Here is a 14,953-nt window from a genome sequence, read left to right on the forward strand (position 1 = left end):
TATAAACTAAAAGATCTTGCAGGAGAAGTTATACAAGGAACTTTTTACAAACAAGAACTTCAAAAGGTTTTGGACTCTGGTTTATTATTCCGTTGAAAAATTTTAAAAAAGAGGAAACGTCGCGGTAAAGTCGAATATTTTGTGAAATTTCAGGGGTACCCGGAAAGCTTCAATACTTTGGTGGAGGATGTTAGAAGGGTATAAAAGGCCCGTACATTCTGCTTATCTGCCATTTGAACGAAACATGTCTTTGTTTATCTCACTGATCAGTCACAGCTCCATGCGTTTTTTCCAGACAACAAAGTATCACAATTTACCACCCAGCTTCCTACTCCGATTAATTTAGATAGTCAGTGGTAGTTAAATTTTGTGTACTTTATTTACCCTCACACATGGTATGACGTCCGAAAAGACAATAATTTATTTGGATTTAATTTGGGTGATGGAAAACTGGAAAGTAGAAGAGTGCCTCCAGGATGTTATGAAACGATATCAGATTTATTAAAAGCCATGAAAATACCTTCCCATAAAAATAAGATTGAATTCAGTTATCATCCTGTCACGAAAAAAAGTGACCATTAAGACAGATGAAAACTGCAAAGTCATTCTTCACGAAAGATTATCTGAGCTTCTAGAGTTCGAGCCAGTTGTTTACAAAGGACTGGAGCAAAGTCCTTTTGTAGCCGATCCAAAAGTATATTTTCCTGTCATGTATGTGCATTGCGGTCTCGTAGAGCCTCAAATTTTGGAAGATGTACAAGCTCCGTTGTTAAAAATTGTCACCGTAATAGGAAATGACGGAGACATCATAAACGCTTATTATCCCAGGGCCTTTTACTTGCCAGTTATCCGCCAGCATTTTTAGACTATACTTATTGACATAAGACTTCATTCTGGAGATTTAGTACCATTCGGAAGAAGCAAATTATTTCTTGTATTGCATTTTCGTCTCAGACATATTCTATAAAAGAAGCATTTATTTGCAAATTGATTTCATTTAGATTGTATATGCAAGATTAGAAGGATCAAACATGAGGGTGCCTTATACGTGTTGCACGAAAAAATTTGAAGATTATTATTTAGCTCAAACTCGAAATTCATTACCTTACTCTCAAGGAACCATTTTACAGAAAGGTTATGGTAATGGTGAATTTTTTGCAAAGCTGCTGCGCAGTGCTATGCCTTTTTTGATGAGTGGAGTCCAAACCGTTGGAAAGAAGCGTTGCGGACTGGAACACAAATTGCAAACGACGTACTGTCATCAAAAAATTTGTGAGGCATATGTTAGAAAAATGGAAATACAGGAATCCTTTGTCCCCCCGGGAGTCGACGTAGAGAACTCTGGAAAGCTACTGGCTAGGATCTGTACCTAGGCAGTCTCGGCCACGGGGGTATAAAATTTATGAACTTGGTGGTTCTGAAGACCCTGGGAAAGGTCACTTATTGGCCGGCTTCGGGGTCTGGCATGTCCTGAGTGGTGTGGAACCGTAGCCGGTGGACTAGTTCCCCTCGGTTTGCTGGGTAACGGCCCACTGCAACGGGCTCGCCCATGTGACTGGCAGGAGCAATTGACGACTAGTGCTGCCTGGTGTGGTATCCAGGTGGTGCGCTGCTCCCCTGGAAGGATAATAGTGGAGGTTGAATATCTACGAAATTCCCAAAGGGGGAGTAGACCCGTAATGTGATTAAGTTCAGGCGGGGAAGCCTAGAACCTTGTTGCTGTTGTACCCCAGCATTGTTGGTACGAAAATCACATATTCCATTTTTCTGCAGCCAAAATTATTCAGAAAACATCTTCCATTAAGGCGGGAGAAATACATCACATAGTCTTTCATTATGGAAAGTAATTATCTGGCTGACATTCCATTTTTGCTTTGCAGATTTTTCCATTAGCAAAAGCAATTCCAGTGCTTATATATAGCTAATTTCGCCTCCTTGCTTAGTTAGAAAGCTTATCTCAGTTAGAAAGGCTGATTTTCTTTACCGTCGGCCCCTTTAGACTTGTAGCGATCACGTGGTGCGATAGGCCTCGGTGGCATCGGGTTATGTAGTTGCTTGCTTGTGTCGCCATCCTTTAGCACCAATGAGAAGTGCTGCAGCGCCCGAATTTTGCATGCCCTAGAAGATGGTAAGGAGTTTGGAATTTGGATACTGGGTCTGTTTCATGCGAATCGGATTCTGTACCACAACCGCAAAGGAGTTCCTGTGCGCTAGGTTCGAAAATTCCATTTCTTTCAAATTTGCGAACATTGAGTTGCTCTCGGGATAACTACAGAATGTTTCACAGATGAAGCCTTAAGGAAAGACCTAACGTTTGAGGGTGAAAAATCAATATTTCTATTCTGGGAAAGAAAACTAGATAGAATAAAATAATTTAGAAGTTAGCATTTAAAAGAAGAAAGTGCAACTACAAGAGTCAAGATATCGTGGCAGGTTTAACATGTTCCAACTCATCGTATGGCTTCGGACATCTCTATGGATTTTTAAAAATATTGCGATTAAAAAAAGAATTAAAGCTGCATTTTAAAAATGAGTAAAGGGACAAAATAAATTCGAAAAACCATTTTTAAAAAGTTCGATTAAATTAACTTAAGTCAAAATTTACGAAATATTCCTTCTCATTAACTACCTAAGATGAAGAACACAACTTCTTATTACTTGTGTCAGTGGGGCATTGACTGTGCTTATGTAATAAGGTACGTCATAAGAAACATATTTAGTGAAAATTATGATTTAAAATTTTAAAAACTACAGCGTAGCATGTGTGTTACTATTTGCTTCCTTAGCTTCACTAGAGGTTTGTGATATAAGTTTGTAGGATTGTCTTAGGTGTGAATGGTGTAAACTGAAAACATAATTCTTAAATTAATGGTGGTAATTGCATAAAAGATACTTTAATAATATATCGTTTGAATTTTACAACTTATCAATTATGTTCTTCTAAACTATCTTGCGCATGAGCAGGAGGAACTGTAGGCCATGATTGTTCCGTCAAATTAAATATTGGGTTTGGAGGTATTAGCTGCCTTGGCTTCAAGTCACTTGGTTTTCGAATTCCTGAAAATGGAATAATATAAGAGAATAAAAGAAAGAACGGAAGAAAAAAAAACTCTTATTTATTCAAATATGATTATAGATGTTCTTTATGACTTTCACTCTTATTTTTTAAGATACAAGAATTCATAAACTTACAATTAATTTATTTCTTGAGAATTAAATTCCCTTTCAGAAATTCGCGTGTGTATTGAAAATCTAAGTAACTGCTATCAAGAAAAATATTTCACCATGGAGAATAGGTTGAAGCAAAATGAAAGCAAAACAAATTGGGGTGTTTTATATTTGGTTATTATACAGTAGAAACACCGACAGCCATACGAAATGACCGCTGTTTAAATTGTAATTAAAATGATTTGTGCAAAGGTGTCTGCTAATTTAAACTGAATTACCCAGGGCAGGCGGCGAGGACTACCCTTTGCTTAATGCCCCACGCGGTTTCTCCCTTCTACTTGTTTAATTGCTTAAAGTAGAGTGCAATGAAGGAAACCACTGGCGGTACATTTCTTAATAGCCACCGCTAGCTCAATAAATAAAGGTGATTTAAGTAATAAAATGTTAATTCACATGTCAAAGATCTCTTTGTACACAACATTTCTTGTGTAGATCTTTCTATTATTTTTAAGCTCGCCTAGCAGAGGACCATCCATTATTTTTAATTTTACGTCCGTTCTTTCATGAACTCTTGAACAGGCAGCATGAAGTTGACCGCGGTCAAATGCGGGCTCAGGTAAAAAAATGGCAACACGCTTAAGCGTTTGATCCTGAGACTTATTGATGGTCATAGCAATGGCAAGTTTTACAGGAAATTGTCTACGTCCCAATTGAAACGGCAACCCTGTGCCGTGGCAACTTCACCCCGTTGGCTAGTACAGTTTCGCAAGCAACCAATAAACTATCGGGGACAAACCGACACTTAAGCCGCATATATATATATGGGGTGAAGTAACATCATCTCCTCCGAAACGGCTGGCTCCCGGGATTAGCGAAGCACACCGTTGGATTCCGCAGATCCGTGGCACGCCATTTTGACCATTCGCATCTTCTCGGGACTTTAATTAGCCGAGATATTATTTAAAAACTAAATTTCCCCTACGTTTTCCCTACATTTTCTACTTTCTTTCTTAGATTTTCCCTATTAGAGGGATTTGGCTGCGTGCCAAATTCTTGATCTCGAATATCTACGGAACGGCGCCGAGTTTAAATTCGAGACGCGTATCCTCGGATTCCAAAAAATTCTCCGAATCCATTGAAACCGTTCTCATCTTCGTATGACTTTAAACTGCCGTGATATTAATTAAAAACTGCAGAAACGTTAATTTCCGCGCTCATTTTTCCGAGTGTCAACAATAAACTATCGGCGACACACACTTTAGCCGCTTATGTATATAAAGACAATTCATTTGCTGCTTTTAATAACAAACTTAACTCTACACAATTTCTTCTTTCTTTGTACAGCTTTACGCTCTTACAATATCAATTATGTTTTATAGTTTTCGTCTTCCGTTTCATTGTTTTCTACGTATATCTGAAATTTTACTCAAGCTGTGCAAATGTATGTCACAAATCTGACATCTCTTGTTATTGTTGTGACTTATCTTACTTGCCTGACAGTAACATCAGAACAAGCCCACGAAATTCATCGTGGCAAGGGGTGCAACATTGCGCCTGTTGTTGGCAAGATCCTTGAGCACCATAGAGGTAACAGTACGACTTTGCTCGGTTCCACCCCAAATTTTGACGGAGAGCATCCCGCAAATTTTGACGGAGAGCATCCCGCGAAAGTCTCCGACACCTCTATCTCTACCAACAATCTCTCAAGACGTTCGGTTTGCTGTATATTTAGTGTACCGCCCTGTCATTTACACACACATATGCCTTATTCATGATTCGTACCCGGGCCCTTCTGTACGGCAGTCAGCGTTGCTAACCACTATCCTGTTTGGGCGGCATCTGTCATCTTATATTAGAGAAGCCCATTATGCCTTTTTATTGCCATTAATTGAAGATTTGTATCCATTAGAAATGAGTTTCTTTTCCATGTAAAGACTTTTGTATAAACAGTGTAAAATCTGAACCCTTTTAGATTTTCTTTTTAACGTAATTTTCTTTTTACTGATAATTTTTGTTTAAAAAAGAACTTCTATGGGCATATAGTATTTCTTATTTAACTTATAAGCTAGTGATGTCCATGGACACATATTCCAGAAAGGGAGAAGATACATTTTTAAGTGACGTAATTTTGTGAAAGCATTTTTTCACCATTTAAAATGTTTTCACCAGTGCATTTTTCACCATTTCCCAACTGAAAATTTAATTTTTTTTATGCTTCTCTGTCGAAAACGAAACCTCGTGATCATAATAATATCCTGTACTAGCAAGGACATCACAAAACTGATAGCTTTATATCCAAAATATGCAAAAGATTTTGTGTTTATAATGTGGCAGCAGTTTTGACCGTACAAATTCTGTCTATGGTCATTTAGTTGATTACATATAGCATGAGACTATTTAGTGTTTTGTGTATGAAAAGACGTTGATACATTACTTCTAAATTATGATATAAAGGGTGAAAAATCAAACCTAAAAGAAGCATATCAGCCATGATATTGTATGAGAATAATTTAGATACAGACTGGCAGATTCACGTTGAATAGTATTGATCCAACACAATACCACTCCTTGCGGTTATACAATTTTCTTCATATACAAAAGTACGATAATGTGGAAAATCTTTGCCATATATTCAGAAACGTGCTTTTTTCATAGCAGAGTTTATAAGAAGGAACAGAAAAGTTACCCGAAAACAACAATGGCTTATAGATGCTAATGTATATGAAAACGCAGCGTTTAGTACTTTTCTCTTATAGCGTAATGTATTTCGCTCATTGGAAATCTCCAGACTGTTTGCAGACATCCAATTACTTGAAAATTGGTAAAAGAATTACTAACCTGCTCGACTGCACTCAAGTTTAAATATCTCAGTCAAAATTCCTCACATGAAAAAATATTAATCTTAAATGTTTATTTAAATGTTTGTGTAAATATTACATCTGCTTTTGTTTTTAAATCGTCCATTTCTCTTTAGGTATTCCATTCATAAATATAGATTTTTTTTTATCTCATATGAAGACGAAAATTTCTTTGATCAAGTGAGAGAAAAGTATGCGTATAGGGTCAAGCATCTTGAGATTTCTGTTTCGAAAATGCGAACTTATAAGAATGAAATTTCAAGGAAATAACTCGAAACCCTCAAGGAAGTTTCAAATTTTTTCTCTAAGCCGCTCTAGAGTACAATCCTTAATATGATCGAAAATTTATTTTACGATAATTTTACGAGAAACTACAAAAATTCAGTCTGGTGATAGAAGTGTATAAGGGAACTGAAGACCGGTGTGAGTACTGGAGTACGGTTAGTTACAGAAGACAACATTTCAAATGTGAATAAAGAACTCAGCTCTATCAGTATTATTGAGTATTGAGATATGTATGGAACCCAGTCATTAACATGCTCCAAATAGAAGACATATAGGATATTTGAAGAGCCATGTTACAATTAGCACGTCCTGAAGTACGGAGTACCACTTGTATGTGTGTCATGTGACCTATGGAAAAGTCTTAGAGTATTTGTAACGCTTTAAGAAAATTTCGTGGATTTCCCTTTCCTTTTATGTGTACATTCATAACGTTTGTGTCATAGCTGTTTTGAAATCTAATGAATAATTTATAGTAGCCTAAAATTCTTTAAAAGAAATCTTTGACAGTAGTTAAATTTTCTTCCATCCAAAATATGGTTGTTTACTGATGCCTGTTTTCTGATAGTTTTTACTTATATTTACAAATTGATTGCATTTTAAATGTAGATTTGTATTTCAGTCATCACTAAATCACAATTATGATAACGCTCTAAATAACTAAATTATTATTGAGTAAGCAATCTAAATTGTTATTAAGATAACGATCAGTACTTCGAAACTAAATTTAAATGTTTTTCTCGAGTTATAATATCTCAATTGTTATCACTGAACATTTGAGTCATCGTCGCTTATGAATATTATTTTTTGCATCAACTCGGAATTATTTCTTCAAGCGATTTTAACATGAATACATATATCATAAAACTGAGTTTCTCTAATAATAAAACAAATTACCTGACAAAATCATAGTTTCGTTTAATTCAGATTTCAAAGTCTTGAGCATTTTATTCACACCTTCATAATTCTGTGTAGAACGGGGACAAAAAAAGAGTTGAAATATCTTATTAGCTACGAAAAAAACAAAAATAAATGCTAACTTAAATCTTTCGGAAATTCTAAATTTGTTCAGTAGAACGATAGGATTAAAATCCTTAATACATTTCAAGATACTAAAAATTTAATTTTCTCATTTTTAGCAGCAGTTTTGTATAAGTCCACAAATATGAAGAAAGCTCTTATGAAAATAGGTTTAGAAAATAATTCTTTTCATTATTTTATCAAGCCTTTTAATTATTTAAGCAGTTTATAGCAATAAAGTGAGTCTAATCGGTATTATTATGCATTGTTCTTCAGCTTCAGGATCAGTCTTTCGAAGACACTATCTATCCATTTTTATGATTTATTTTTTAAATTTGTATTTTTAAGTAATTTTATTTTTCGATAAGGATTTTTAATCATAACCTATAAAACGTTTACCATCATTTAAAGTAGATGTGTTTCTAAGCACACGTGCAAAAAATTAGAGTTTTTATTCAAAATTTCCTGAAATACACGTGAGTTTATATATTAGCGCGTTTAAAATTTGGCATATTTGTTGAAACAATAATGATATAAAATGTTATTTTAGGCCCTTACTTAAAATAATTTGAAAGTAAAAATGGTGTGATTTTTTTCCGCTCATCCACAATGTAAAAAGGTAGGAATGACGTTACGCTTTTTTCCTCTCTTGCACAATGGAAGGGAAAGGAAAATAGGTTGCCATATATTGAGAAGTTCGCCAAGTGTTTGGCGCAAACTGAAAAAAATGCACCAAGTTAAATTTTTTAATGTATCCGTAAATTTCGCACTAAATTTTACAAAATTTAATATTTAGGCATAATTGGATAATGGAAAAGAATTCGCATGCCATTTCAGAAAAAAGACCGATTTTGTTCCAAAATCCCTATGTTATAATAATGCTATCTATATATCTAATATATGTCCTAAGTCGCGCTTTCGAGACATGTCTCTTTCTGTCATTCTATTGATGTAAAAGGAAGTCTTAATGTTAAATTATTCGCTTACCCCAACAGCAAGAGCCCATATCTGAGGTCTTCCTACAAATACCATCTTAGCTCCTTTAGCTAAGGCTTACAAAACATCGCTTCCGCTTCGAATGCCTCCATCAACATACACGTCCTTAGGACTGAATTGTTCATTCATTGCCTTCACGATGCTCGGCAAGATATCAAGCTGAAAAAATATAATATATTAAACATTACAAATTGTTCTGCATTACAAAAATTTCATTAACTATCAGCATTATTTTATTTCAAAGTTGCTGTTATGGAAATGGACACAGGAACAAAATAAACAAATAGAGAAATTTTTATTCTTCCCCCTGGATAATAATTTTTACCAACTCTTCTACTAATTATTGCCTCCATATTATTTATGCGTAATATATTATAAATATATTTCATAAATATATTTTCATGTACTTTGTTTAGGTCATAAGTAATATTAATTTACTTTTATTTAAAATGTTTCTTTGTATCTTATTACATATGCTCATAACATATTAGAAACAAGTAATATGTTTTAATGGTTGTGTGTAAAATAAATCTCAATTTAAATTTTTGTTCATTTAGCTGATTCGTTGTCATTATACATACTAGCTGTCGAATGCTGTACTTTTTCAATATATGAGTATTGACATGACTGATCACTTTGTCCGTAATTTGTATATATATAAATACACTCAGCAGTGGAACTGACGTCACTCCAGGTTCCCATCCAGTATCAGATGAGCAGTGAATATGGACAAAAGCAGACTCGATTTGTTGCAACGGAAGCAGTGAAGGAGATGGCTCCGCTGGAGATACGCAGATGATCCTTATAGAAGTTTGGAAGATCGTCTTCCAGATGTTTAATAGTGCTCAGCCAGCATTTAAGGATATTTGAACTTTGTGCCAGTGATGATAGAATATATACAGCGAAATGGAACTGTGTGTGGACTAACATATTCTTTTGGGGTTGCCCAGCATTTGTGTATGTAAACCTAGACAGCTAGTTTTCTTATTTCATCACAATAGTTTTTTTAATAAGTAGTAAAAGTTGTATAGTTTAAACTATACAACTTTAACTACTATATATATATATATATATATAATGTTGTATGAACTTAAATCCATTTAGTGCGAATCAATGACAATAATTACATGTTTTATTTTTTACTTTTACAATTGTAATATTATTCCTCGTGATGATTTAACTCCAGTCCCCGTTAAAACATTATTAACATTTTGCTTTCAAATTACTTCAAAACATCTTTCAAAATATAACTTACCAGTATGGATGCACACTTTTAAAATAATTCTACTTTAATTAAACTTAGGAGATAATATAATCAATTAATCAATACTGTTTAGGAAATAAATTATTATATATATATATATATTTAAATAAGAAAGGAATTTAAAACCTAGGAAAAGTCGTTATATATACATCCTTCGTCAGAAAAGTTTCTGGACATTTTTTTTTTTTATTTCTGAGTTTGCAGTACTAAAAAGGGAGCAATTTTTGTTACCTCGTATGTATTCTTTTACTTGACACGACCTTCGCCATGTCTCCGCTCGAACTTACTGGGTGGCAGGGCTGTGCTCAACAACACAATGTTCGGATTGTTGTCGCATTCGTTAAAGTCACACATTGGATGCTGATTGTGAGCAAACAGTGAACGTTAAGCTTGAAAAAACTCTTAGTGAAACGTGGAACATGATGAATCAAGCATATGCAGGCGAGGCACTTTCAAGAAGTTGTGTTTTCGAGTGGCGCAAAAGGTTTCGTGAAGGCAGAGATTCAGTGCAAGACGATCCCAGATCTCATGCCGATGCTTGGAGCGTGTAAGACAGTTATTGCAAGACCTCCGTGAATATGTGAGTATGATATTAGAAGAACCGAATTTGTATCGTAATCAGTGTCATAAAATTTTAAGCGAAGATTTAGGAAAACGGAAACTTAATGTATTAATCGTCTCTCACTCACTAACAAATGAAAGAGGATACACGAAACTGCTGAACTATTGGATAGAGACAGACGTGTACTCACATTTGGTTCGAAGATTATTGTGATTTCTTCTTATTTCTGTGGGCGAAAAGGTGATTGAAAGGAAAGCTTCATCGAGATTATTGCAGACATCCAACGGACTGTTCCAAATGAGCTTGCAAACAGCGCAGTTGTAGATTTCTCTGCTTGCTTCCAAGACCTTCAAAAACGTTTGTAGTAGTATATGGATAGCCAAGGGGACTACTTGCTATCAACTAGAATCATTACTTGGTATATGTAATTTTCTTTTTTTTTTCGCCTTTTGTCCTGAAACTTTTCTTACAAAGGATGTGTGTGTGCTTATATATATATATATATATGTATATACATATATATACTGTTTCACAAGAAAATAGTAAAGTAAAATTAAAGAATATTTGTTAAATTCAAATCTATATATATATTCAGTTCTTCTAATATCATACTCACAGTGTCACGGCGGTCTTGAAAGAATATATATATATATATATACATATAGAGAGAGGGAGAGAGAGCTCATGTGTATTATCAATTAATCGAGATCTCTTATATACTAAATATATATACTAAAATAACTATACTTTATGTAGTTCAGTTTGTATATTTGTATACATGAGATATTAATTTAACTATATATACTGCAATAAAGTGTCTAGCGATGAATATAAATACATATAATGATATAAACTTGTGTTTCGAATTATAATATTGAAAAATCTTAAATGTTATGTTGTTGAATATTGTTATAATGAATATAAAATTATTAATCATTTCAAAAATCGCATAATTATATTAATTTAATTTTGTGTAATTAAGAAGTAAAATTAACAGAGAAAAATAATTTGAAATTATGGCAAATGAATTATATAAATTTAATAAAACTGATTTTGAGTAATAAAATTAAGCAGAAAAATTAATGTAAAACTGTAGTTTTAAAATTATGGGAAATGAAAATTATGATTACTTAATCGGTTACTGTATGTAAGGGAGCATTGGTTCAAAATTACTGAGGAATATACTTTTACCTATTAAAATAAATTGTTCCTTTTATCATCTTATATGAAGAAAACGTTGGAGGCTAGTCCTATTGAGTTACAATATTTTTTTAATATAGAATGAAACTGCCAGTTACCATATGTAAGGAAAGGAAGACTTTAACTTTTGAGAAACCCTTGGCCATGGGCGAAGTTATCCAGCAGTCAGTAAAAGTGGATAGTTTTGATGTAAATGCTTAATTCTGAAAACTGCTGAGCCTTAATTTTTTTTTTTTTAAGTTGAAACATTAGATATGAAAAGCAACAATGAATCCATGATTTAAGAATATTACAGTATTTATGATATTAAATGGTATTTATAAATGAAAAATTTGTAATATATTTTTTATATTTGCTATGATTATTAAGATAAGTAATGGATTTATGAAATTTTTAGAATTTACCTTCTATGAAGAATGATTATCGTTACGTGGACTTTCAAAAACAAGAACGTTTTCAAATTGGAATAAAATATTGAAATGTTATTAGGAATCTAAAAATTAAGATTATTTTCAAGCATATAACGACTTCAAGATTCTAAATTGTTATATATATATATATGTGAGTGTGTGTTTGTATAAACATAACCTGAAGTTTTTAAATGAAAGTCTGTTCAGAGCGAGATATTTTGTATAATGTACTACGGGTTACTTCCTCTTCTCTAGCACTCTCCTTTAGAAAGCATTATGAAAGACAGGAAATACCGACAGAAATTTATCACCGACTAAATTGCTGTAAATCAAAAATTTTTAATATGTAAAATTTCTAACAGTCCAGCTACTGAAAACAGATATTTAAGAATTGCCTATTCAAGCTAATGCGCAGAAAGTAAATAAGGTTACGAAATGGTCAGCCGCGGTAAGAGAGCTTCCCCGCAAAGCTGGGTGCAAGAAAATGGCAAGGGAAGGCAGGGTTACCATACTTGGAGAGAAATCACCCATTTGACGACAAAATTGGCGATATGCCATAGACGGATGGAGAGCCTTCCGGAACGAATTCTTACCGGTTTGGCACAGAATTTTCTCGGACACAAGCTGAAAGCTATATAAACCGTGCCTGCTGCTGTAAGTGCGGCGAGAATCACCATAGCAATTTATGTCAGCTTAAAAAAAGAGGATAAACCGAAATGCATTTTTTGCAAATTAGAACACGTCAGCAGTTATCGCGGTTGTAAGGAGTACCTTAAACGATTTGAAAAGAAAGTTCACAAAACCAAACCTGCAGTTTCAAAAAATGATACTGAGAATTTTCCAGAGATGATCAAAGCAGAAGAAATTCCAAAAAAGAAGAGCGCACTTAAAGTCTCGTACAGTCACAAGCTTCAAGGAAAAATTAAGCCTCCACCTGATGATGTTAGCGAGGCAATCTCCTGGTTGAGTGACGAAAAGATCTCGAACTTTTTAAAGACTATCATCTCACATATAGGTAAAATACAGGCAGCAAACACCCCAGCAGATAAACTTAGAGCAGGATTTCAAGCATCGCTGATCATAATTAACTTTGCTGAAGCGAATTAGCACCAGATGGAGACACGTGAGCAGTTTCTCAACCCTAAATTTCTTTTTCCCGCCTGCTTAGCACCCGACCAATAGATGGCGCCACAAAAAGTGAAGACTAAGCCTAAATCTCCTTTTCCAGACTACTCAACAGACGGCCAACAGATGGCAGCACACGAGCCTCACCTTTTTTTTTTCTCTAGCACCTAGGAGGTGAGGCGCTGGATCTCCCGTCCTTAGACGGATACGCACTTATATAGGATTTCCTCATTAGGCGATATAGTGGTAAAGGTCCTTTTTAGGACCGTATACCACTCCGCTACGCATAGGATAGGGATACGGATATAGAGTAGCAGTCAGTTAATAGTCAATGCGAGTGGCTCGTAGTCTAGCAGCGAGTTGATAGTCAGTCTAGCGGATCGATCGCGAGTCTACTGAGTGTCTCGAGTTGGTCGTCGGAGTATGGAGAGTCAAGGAAGGGCATCATCGAGTTTTATCGTCAGTCTACAGTCGTGTTGGTGCATCGTTGAGGCTCTCGTCGAGTGCATCGCGAGTTGAAGCGTGGAGAGTCTCGAGAGTGCATAGAGTTCCGAGAACGACCGAAGCGAGTCGGGAGCTGTACTCTGGTGCTTTGCTCTAAAGCTCTATTCACCGCGATAGTTTGATAGCCTGAAGAAGGCTGTGTTGCGTGCTTGTCGTAGTTCCTTGACGACTGTAGACGTGATTTTGGTACTATCCTGAGTAATACTGGTAAATAAATTGTGTTATAATACTTCATCAAGTGCAATCGTCGTTATTCACTCCAAATAGCAAGAACCTGTGCAGAAGAAATGCGAAAATATGAATTAGACACAAAAGTTTAAACACGCTAATCGTTTCTGCTTACCGTAGCAGGTGCTCCATCGACTTGTCTACCACCATTATTCGATACCATAATGGCAGATGCTCCAGCATTTGCTGCATTTTTTGCATCTTCAACTAGAAAAAAAAAATATTGAAAAGAAATTTTCTTTTACATAGCTGAAATCCGTTTATACTCTCAAAAAACATTACTTTTAGTAAAATTTGAAAAATTCGAGAGCATGCGATGCATTTCAATATTTGGTTTTCAACATTATTTGAAATAGCTGTGAAATTATAACATATTGTATCTCTTGTTACCAAATATTTTTATTTATTGCGCGTGCTAGATAATTGTTGACGACGTGATAACAGTATAAGATATTTCTTCCGCCTTCTTAGCGTGCATTCGTGGTGTAGTCGTCAGCACGCTCGACGCGTATTTTTGATGTCCGTGGCTCGAGTCCCGGCGAAGGCGTTGCTCATTTTTCATCTCTCCTGCTTCAAAATAACCTAATGTCTCTACAACACTAGAAAAATTGTAAAATTTTGATCCTGTATATTTAACGGAAATACAAAGCATTAAATTTATGAGATTATTTAATAGTAAGGTAGCATATCGCAAACGACGCGATAAGTGCCAGACCAGAAGTTTCGAGTTCGTAAAACTAAACTAGCCTCTTAATAGCTCGAAACAGTATTCTACATATTGCTAATAAGTTACTCATTTATAAGTAGACGTTGTGGTACTTGTTATGCTATGCCCGTCCAGTCTGAACGTATTCTTGTAAATTTAACAGAAATAAGCTTCAAACTGCACAGAACTGTTCTGAAGCAGATCTCCAAAGCACTCTGGTACGTTCCTGTCAATGTCATTCATGAAAAATATGGCACTGTCCAAATGAGATCATTTTATTACTATCTTACAAGACATTTTCATGTAAAAATGAGAATACTTAGTCAACTTGATCTCCGGATCTATAATTACAACTATCTGCATGAGCAGCATAAAAATCAGCCATACTTAACCCTAGGATGATAATCCCTAACTTACTTAACTTGTACTTAACCCTAGGGTATTTAATATCGTTTTATTTATAATATTATCCTTCCTTAATTTGTATTATTTTAGTGTATTATTATTATATGTATTCCTTTTAAATTTTGTATCACATGCATAAAATGTACCACTACGACCGCGTGGATTGTGCATTTAAGCACTTTTTGTTGCCAGCTCGATCAGCTTTCTGAAAAAACTCTTCCAACT

The 14,953-nt window shown here is 34.7% G+C and overlaps 1 long non-coding RNA gene across 1 annotated transcript; it reads right to left on the reverse strand.

Annotated features, from left to right (window-relative positions):
- Positions 1-2,878: 2,878 nt before the first annotated feature.
- LOC146998330 (uncharacterized) lies at positions 2,879-13,826 on the reverse strand. The gene is made up of 3 exons (XR_015040064.1): positions 13,733-13,826; positions 8,316-8,483; positions 2,879-3,057 (listed from the first exon to the last, which is right to left on the reverse strand). It is a non-coding gene; the product is annotated as an uncharacterized LOC146998330 (long non-coding RNA).
- Positions 13,827-14,953: the final 1,127 nt, after the last annotated feature.

The sequence above is a fragment of the Stegodyphus dumicola genome, chromosome 3 (genome assembly GCF_044657685.1).
Source record: "Stegodyphus dumicola isolate Sdum_Otavi_A_Nest chromosome 3, ASM4465768v1".
In the NCBI taxonomy this organism is placed as follows: domain Eukaryota; kingdom Metazoa; phylum Arthropoda; class Arachnida; order Araneae; family Eresidae; genus Stegodyphus; species Stegodyphus dumicola.